Source organism: Lytechinus variegatus, chromosome 4 (assembly GCF_018143015.1).
Source record: "Lytechinus variegatus isolate NC3 chromosome 4, Lvar_3.0, whole genome shotgun sequence".
Classification (NCBI taxonomy): Eukaryota; Metazoa; Echinodermata; class Echinoidea; order Temnopleuroida; family Toxopneustidae; genus Lytechinus; species Lytechinus variegatus.
Window position 1 is genome coordinate 46,603,869 of NC_054743.1, and position 9,063 is coordinate 46,612,931.

At 35.8% G+C, this 9,063-nt stretch overlaps 1 long non-coding RNA gene across 1 annotated transcript; it reads left to right on the plus strand.

Annotated features, from left to right (window-relative positions):
• The first annotated feature begins 3,544 nt into the window (after positions 1-3,544).
• Positions 3,545-8,263, plus strand: LOC121414180. Its single transcript, XR_005969817.1, has 5 exons — positions 3,545-3,900; positions 5,151-5,249; positions 5,992-6,153; positions 7,207-7,480; positions 7,866-8,263. It is a non-coding gene; the product is annotated as an uncharacterized LOC121414180 (long non-coding RNA).
• Positions 8,264-9,063: the final 800 nt, after the last annotated feature.

Genomic DNA, 9,063 nt, shown 5'->3' on the forward strand with positions numbered 1-9,063 from the left:
CAGAATAGGAATATTTAATAAACATTGATGAATGCATGAGTTGACAAATGGCACTCGTTGTACAGGGTGTAATGAGTGTGGTCTAAATTAACCCGGGTTTAACTAAACCATGGCTTTCCGAATAAGAATACCACCTTAAAGGTTTTTAAAATGGAACTGTGGAAGATAAGTTTTTTATGGCCAGTGTGATTGAAAACCGGAAAAAAATATCATGAAATCTTATTAATTGATTGATACATTATCAATTTCAGAAATATTCCAATATGTTTTTTTCTGCCAGTTTCTGTTCATCGAAATAATACACGAACCGATCGTAGCATTGTAAATTGGTGTTAATGTATGACCTTTACAACTTCCCAAAATAGTCCCAGTTAGATTGAAAGCCATCAATAATCGACACTTCTCCTATCCCTGGATTATCTCGTCCATATGCATGTCATCCCCGCCCACCCCCTAATTTAATCTTTTTCCATCTCTCCTCTTACTCTCTCTCTTTCTTTCTTCCTTTTTCTTTCTTTCTTTCTTTCTTTTTCTTTCTTTTTCTCTTTCTTTCTTTCTTTCTTTCTTTCTCTCCCCTTCCCTTTCCGCGGGCAAGGGCGCCGGAAGCGGGGGGGCAGGGGGGGCACTTGCCCCCCCAAAGAAAATTTTGGGGGGGCAAAACGAGATTTTGCCCCCCCAATGTGCCCCCCTAAAAGTAGAAAAATTATATTATTTAAGGACAAAAGTAAACGATGAAGGCACTTTTCTGCCTAAGGATTGTCATTTCTTTTGTCAAAAATGAAAAAATTTCGCCCCTGACGGGGCACATCTTAGTAAGCCTTGCGTCTTTTGACGAACATGTCCCTCTGTGAAACATACCTTTGATAAGCCCCTTTTCCATGTTATTATAGTGTGATAACGTTTAACCTTTTAAACCCCCATTCCACAGAGAACAAGACAGCTGGAAGACCTTTGAAAGACCATGAATTTTAGTTGATCTTTCAGAGGTCTCTCAATGAACCTACAATAGTCTTTGAGGTCTTACACGAGTCCTGACCAATCTTTCAGTGGTCTTCGTGGTCTTCATGGGCTCCAAAACTTTTTGAAACGGTTCAAAACAGTGTTACAACGGTCTTACAGGAAAATTGTTTTTCAGTGGTCTTTCAGCAGTCTTTCAGCGGTCTTTCGATGAACTTATTCAAAGGTCTTCATAGTCTTTCATTGATCTTTCGGCAGTCTCTCAAGATTTTTGCGGAGATCACTGTAAGACTCAAGAGAGATTATTGAAAGATCATTGAAAGACCATTGAAAGACCAGGCAAAGTCCATGGAAAGAATTCAGAAAGATCACTTATTGCATAAAATATCTCTGATAGACCATTGAAAGATCTCGAGAGGACTAATCTAAGACCAGTACGACAAGAAATATCCATCAGTCTTTCAGCGTTCTTTGAGGGGTCTTTCTGAGCCATTCAGAGATGACAAATTTCATTGATCTTGAAAACCGCTGTAAGACCTCACCAATTTTAAGTCTTTCAGTGGTCTTTCAATGGTCTCCGTTCTGTGGAATGGGGGCCTATTAATGAATACATTTGTAAAAAATTTGCATGCTGGCTGTGTCGGCTAACAAACGCGCGGTCGCCCAGAAACGCTCAGACCGAGGTGGTGTTTCATCAATATTTTCGTCCGACAAGTTGTAAGATCTGACAACTTTCCTGTATTCTGATTGGTTGAGAAGCATCGTTACCATAGTAACTGTCGGATAAAACATGACTTGTCGGATAAACCGTCCTACAAGTCCTTTCATGAAACGCTCCCCGGACCCGATATCACCAACGCGCGTGAACGCTAGTTACTCGAGCAACATATGGAATCTGGAAATAGCTGTAAAACCGAAAAGTTTAAAGAGTTATATAGAGGATTGAGTAGTTGCTTATTGGATAAATGAGAAGATGCTAGCTTGAGTCGGCGAATGGAGTGCAGAGCAGGAGTACTCATCTATCAACTAATCAAGCCTCTTCTTCAACCTTTTCTGGTTTACTGTCTTTATCAGGACTACGCTCGTTTGAACAAAAAATTACTCGACTATTTACTGTCTACTTCCTCCTATCAATTTCACTTCTTCCTCTATCCACTTTTTTCGAAAACTCCACATGGTGTACCGTCAACCACATCCGCTGTTGGAATGTAATTGTTTTCTTCTAAATAATGTTACATAATGTACATTATGAACTGCCGTAGTTTGTTAGTTCATGATTATTTACAAATGAATATTTCCTGGAATTTGGTATTCATCATTTCCTAGTTATGGTCACATTTTCCCCAGAAAATATGTAAAGAAAAAAAGAAGATTTTGAAGGGGTCATCCAAAAGTGCTTCCCAGCCATACAAAACATGAAAGGAAACACATAAATCGAGTAATGTTTTAAATTTTCAGAATAGTTTTAAATTGTTAGACAATAATTAAGCAGGTCATATTCCTTTTTCCTCCAGTTACAAAATATGAAACGTGTTGCCTATGCATGGATAATCAGGGACTCTCTCCAATGCTGAGGTCAGAAATGATTTAAATAGAATGGGGATTTAAGCGCTTATCGTCGTCTGCCACGTCAGAACAGTATGGCATTTTGAATTTAAAAAGACATTCATTAGAATGTATTTTGTTTCTGTATGTTGCGCTTCTTCTGCTTAATACACCCCTTGAAACTTATGATAATTGTGCTCTCTCGCGTCGTCCGTGTATGTACATAAATAAATATTTCTGAAAGGATATTGCATAAAAAATGTAATTTCTGGTATTTTGAGTCAATATAAGCGTATTACGTAATTTAATTGATCAGACACAAAACCACATTCCGAATTAAGCGATCGTTTTGCGCGTAGATTTCATAGGTTCTCATAAACTCTGAGTATAGTCTTTCGTATTGAATTCTATGTTTAATTCTCAAGATATTTATTTTTGAATTCTCTTAGAAACGTAACTTTTAAACTCCATTTTTACACAAAGTCCTTACCGTGGGGGGGGGGGGTGGCCACGCCCTCTCCCCCTCGATCGCTTCGGTATATTGTGCCCCCTTCGGGATTTTGCCCCCCCAAAACTGAAAGTGTTCCGGCGCGCCTGTCCGCGGGTTGTCTGTGATTATTACCCGATGCCATCAATTAAAGGTCAAGTCCACCTCCGAAAAATGTTGACTTGAATCAATAGAGAAAAATCAAGCTAGCATAACACTGAAAATTTCATCAAAATCGGATGTAAAATAAGAAAGTTATGACATTTCAAAGTTTCGCTTATTTTTAACAAAATAGTTATATGAACGAGCCAGTTACATCCAAATGAGAGAGTCGATGATGTCACTCACTCACTATTTCTTTTGTTTTTTATTGTTTGAATTATACAATATTTCAAGTTTTACGAATTTGACGATTAGGACCTCCTTGCCTGAAGCACAAAATGTTAAAATAATGGAATTCCACGTGTTCAGGGAGGAATGAAACTTCATTTCACATGACAATGACGAGAAAATAAAAATATTTCATGTTCCATATAATAAAATACAACAGACATAGTGGCCCGAATTCACAAAGGTGGACTAAAGTTATACCCGGGGTATAAAACGCGTCATTTGACGTCATTTTAATCCATGGACTAAAGTTAGTACCTAGGTACTAACTTTTGCGATTCACAAAGGTGGACTAAAGTTATACCGGGGTATAAAACGCGTCATTTGACGTCACGATTTAGTCAGCTCTTTGGGGTGGACTAAATCGGTGGATTAAAGTTAGTCCACGGTTTTAACCAATCAGAGAGCAGCATTGCGGTTGCAGAAAAGTTTGCTGCAAAAAAAAAGTTTTTTGGACGGAGACGAGATTCGGTGTGATCGGCTTATCTAAAGCTTAAAATTTCACGACTTCGACCGAGATTGTAAGTAAATTACATAATTTATTGGAGCTTAAATCATGACGGAGCCTTCAGTTCCATCTGTAACTATCATTGATAGCTTTAACTTTCCAAAAAGTGTACTCGAAAACTTGAAATGGTATCTTAATCATTGTTATCGTCGCGTCTCTAAGCTGCTCAGTCCCAGCCATGTATTTTTGTGTGCGTTCTTGGTTATCAGATGAGCAGTGCAGTGCGAGACGCAATTAGCAGTCACACTCACAGGCGAGGTAGGCGTGATTGAAAGGCCGATACTAGTTATGCCAGGCAGTGATTTTGAGTGATTTTCGATTTTGTGTGATTTTCATGGAATTTTTGTTGTCTACGATACCCCTGCCAACACAATACTGTGCATCAAATTTTGTCTGAAAAGTGAATCAAGACCAAGGAGAGCAGCGATAAAAATAAATAAAAAAAATTCTAACGTTACAAATACAAGAGCCGGTCTAACGTTACTTAGACATTCTACCCTGGGCTGGCTTTGCCTTGGCTTCGATAGATGGCCAGGCTTACCTGGTAGCCATGTTAGAGTTAGTCCTACAACATCGTTGGAGTAAAAAAAAAAATTTAATAAGGGTCAACTCGAGTCTAAGGCTAAGCCCTGATTTAAATATTTTTGGAAAAAAATGTTTTAAAAAGATTGGGTTCCACTCACCACTGTTTACTCCAACAGCTGTATATGAACTTAATTTTAATATGACTTTGATTTTACTAAAACTAAGTTTTACTTACCTTCGGCATCGCATTTGCGATCACTTCTAGATTTACGGTGTCGTCAAAACAAAAAATGGAAATCCTAGGCCTAATTGAATAATTTGAGTAATTCTAACTGAGGTCTAACTTTGAAAATTCTATCTTTTGGGGGTTATTTTCTCTACCCCACTCTCTTTGTTTCAAGTATTTTTTTTTCACAAGGTGTCCTTCCAATGTTAAATCCACACGAGACCGCACATAACTACAAGTGCATTTGATCTTTAGTTCTAAACATTTGTAGTAGACCGATAAATAGGTTTATTTCTGTCAGAGATATGCTCCCCTGAGACTTCATGTGGCTCCGCAGCATCCCCTCTCACAAAAAAATCAGAAAATGTTGAAAGACTCCTTTGAAACAGCGGATTTTATCATTCTACAATTGTACCTGCTTATTATTTTTTTCTTTGATATAGGGCCTAGTACATTGCAGTATGATTGATGAATAAATATTTTTTCATTCTTTTTTTTTTCTTCCATATCAGAAACAGACCATACTCGGCAGATTGTGAGATTGTGATCAATCAAGACGACAAACATGGCTCACATTTTTGAACTGCTGTGCCTTCTTGCAACAGAGTGAGGTATGTCTTATCAATTCATATTGAAAAAAATTAGATATCATTAAAATGGCATTTTTCATTAAATGTTATTTCTGTGATTTGAATTCATCTTGTAATTGTTAATGTATCATGTATGTTACTTTTTCATTCTTGTCATAGTAATTGACAAAAAGGAAGGGGGGGGGACCTTGCTTGTATGTTATAAGCATATGTGTACTGGTCACTAGCTTTTTTTTAAAGGCTTGTTGATCTCCAATTAATCCTGACATTTTGTTGAATATTTATTTAAAAGAGAGAAAAAAGCATAGTCAGTCTTATGAATGCCAGGGGGGGGGGGTGGATGTAGAAAAAAAAAAGTTTAATGAGACTTTGATGAAGATTCATGAAAATATGTTATTCGAAAGTCACTCGCAAGCAATACCCTCTTTTTGTGTAAACAATGTTCCATAAAATTAGTGCCTTGCCTTCACTATTCAAGCCAATTGAAAGTGATTCAGCATCTCTTAGACGCGCATGGTTTGATCAATGATGATGATCAGCAACAATTGGCAGTTTTCTTTCTTCACATTTACAAGTACATGTAGGTAAATAGAAAAGCTACTCATGACAATTAGACATTTTTATCCTATCTTTTTTTAGGGATTTCTGTATAATCTTTGACATTCTGTTCCTCACTTTAAACACTTTTGAATTAAATGAAATTCAAAGAGTAAATTGCCCATTCATGATGACTCTTCAACACAATCTTTCAACTTCCATACAGATTCAGCAACACATAGGAAGACCACAGCATGGATTAAGAGACAGGAAGAATCCATTTGAATGCTACAAGGATGAACCTTTCAGAGTGGGCTACCAACAGAGAGAAACGACACATTGCCTGACATGTTACATGTTTTGACAGGACTTTGTTTTTATGCCATTGGTGAGTTTGCATATGCGAACTATAAAGCAGAAGGTAATGGGGGGGGGGGGTCAAATTATGTTCTATGAAAGCGATTCTCCAGGCCAAAAATAATGAGATTTTTATAAAGAAAAATTCGGCTTGCAAAAACCATCAATATTGGATGGAGAATTATGAATTGATTCAATTTTAAAGTTTTACATTACTTGGGGGAAACAGTTCTGTGTATCCTCATGAATATGCAATATTCACATCCCCACTTGTTCTCTAGTGATTTGAAATTATAATCGTTCATTTTTTTCCTCCAGGAATGTAAAAATGTGGTTGACTGCTGATTATATATTTAAGATAGTTATTGCGAGTTCAGAATAATGTAAGGATCAAGGGTTGGAAGTATCTAGTCATGAAAATTAAGTTTTATGTTTTGCATAGCATGCAGATTTTCCATTAAGTAATTGTCGCCAGAGCAAATATCGTGGAACCCTTGTACATTCATGTATGGAAAATGTGTGGATGTGACATCATCAGGCCACTTCTTGCATATTAATGATAACATGCACATGGTTTACAGAAATAATTAATGCAAAACCTAATATAATTCATCATCCAAATTGTATGATTTTTGTTTCTGCTTTCAGTCAGGAGTACAGGGGAGGGGGAGTGTTGGGGTATTTCAGAGAAAGGTTTTTGTGGAAATGAAACATGTAACCCTTTGGGTTGCAAATGGGTGGGGATTTTATTTTTCTCTCATTTTTTACAATGTAGCAACATTTTTTAATACAAATATGTCATTCAAGTGGGAAATTATCATGAAGGATGGTTTATAATCACCCAAAAAGAAATATTGGTATGTCATTCCAGCTTAAGAGAGATATTCTCCATTTTGCATGGATTGTTATTGCAGTAGATTTTTTTTTTGTGAATCTAAGAAAAATCTCTAATCAGTTCCAGTGCATCATAAACATCAGCTCATAACAGAAGCACAATGTTTGCAAATGTAAATGGTAAAGTATCAATTGGCTTTCATATCAATAAAGCAATTACACAACATCACTTATCATTCATTAACTAAAGGTACCTTTTAGAAGATGCAAGCAGACAAAGCAACTATATCATAGTCATCCGTGTGCAGAATCATCAAAGATTTTTCTGAGGCAATGGCAAGGAGTAACAGTTAATGAAGTGTCCGATGACGAGAAATTCAAACCACCCAGCGACAATTTGATGATTGCTACAGGTTTCCAAGAGTCGTAGGTGCTATCGATTGGGGCCATGTCTACATCAGGAGTCCTGATGGGGAACAAGCCCTGTACTTAGCAGGAAGAACAGGTCTTCTGTAAATGTATAGGTTGGTATACACACTCAGTTTTCAATTTGATATTCTCTGTATTCAACACCTAATAGATGTATGTGATACTGAAGAAAACATATATTGGCCCCTACTACATACTGTATTTAATCAAATTTCAATCTTGTTGGTCAAATTTTCTTGTAATTTTATACTCTTTATATGTGAAATAAGACAATTTTTAAGATTTCACTGAAGAAAAAAATATATAGATAATCTGCTAACTTTCCTATTGCAGGAGAAATGAAAAATAGTAAAAAAAAAAATGCATTTTGCTCTTCAGGTAAAGGGGGTATTAATTGCTTGATCAATGAAGATATATTTCCAGAAAGAATAACGAAGAGCAAATTTTTTAATATTCATTTTGTTTTGATCCTTATTGCAGGTATCCGTTGCTCCTCTCTTTGATGAATTCCTGCCTGCATTCTGTTGTCAATAGAAAAGGACCATGTGCTTCGGGTATTAAGCATTCCATTGGATTATCTGTGTATGAAAGTGGACACTTGTGATCACAAAATGGTAGCTTAGTTGATAGGATGTATTCATGCATTCCGATTTATGATCAAATGACCATCTTGCTTTTAAAAACCCAAATTCACAACATTTTTCTTGTTTGACAAAAGGTTTGGGATGTGAATTCCAGGAAATAAATGACACACACGATGGGCTAATGTATAAGCAGGGATGTGAGAGGTATAAGCAACATTTTGCTCATGCTTAACTAAGTTTGGCATGAGATGGTCTTGGTCATTCTTATGATTCAAGTCTATTTTTATACCATTTTTTTCAAACAACAATCAATGTTTGAAGCCTCATGATTTCAATATCAAAACCTCTTTGTTAATTAAATGGTCATATTTCTAAGCATATGCAGCTTCCTAATTTATCAAATTTAAATTATATAATATCATTTTTGCTGAATATCCTTTTTCCCACCTATTTTCATAGGCACTAAGATACATTTCTGTAGTAAGCACTATATATACATTGCAAGCTATTATCATTTGTTTGATATTACTATTTTATGATAGAATCATCCTTTAATTTCTTTCAGAAATATAATTGCCTAATTACCTGTGATATTCATGCTTTAGCTGTAGAGTTTAAAATCTTGACTAAACTTTTTTTAATCCATTGTTTATCTATTTTTATTCAGAGTTTCTGATGCATTGTTAAGAAAATGTAAACAGTCTATTCAATCTTCGTATCATTATGTAAAGAATTTCAATCTACTTAAAAAAATAATGTACGAAATAAACTGCTCTGTCTACTACACATGTACATATAAGTTTTGATTTTAAAGGTCAAGTCCTCCCCAGAAAGAATTCGATTTGAATTAATAGAAAAAAATCAACCTAGCAAAATGCCGAAAATTTCATCAAAAATGGATGTAAAATAGGAACGTTATGACATTTATAAGTTTGGGTTATTTTTCACAACACAGTTATATGTGGAGATCAGTGGCATGCAAATGAGACAGTCAATGATGTCCTTCACTATTTCTTTTGTTTTTGTTGTATGAATTGTACAACATTTCATTTTTTTACAGATTTGACATTGAGGGCCAACTTGACTAAACCAAA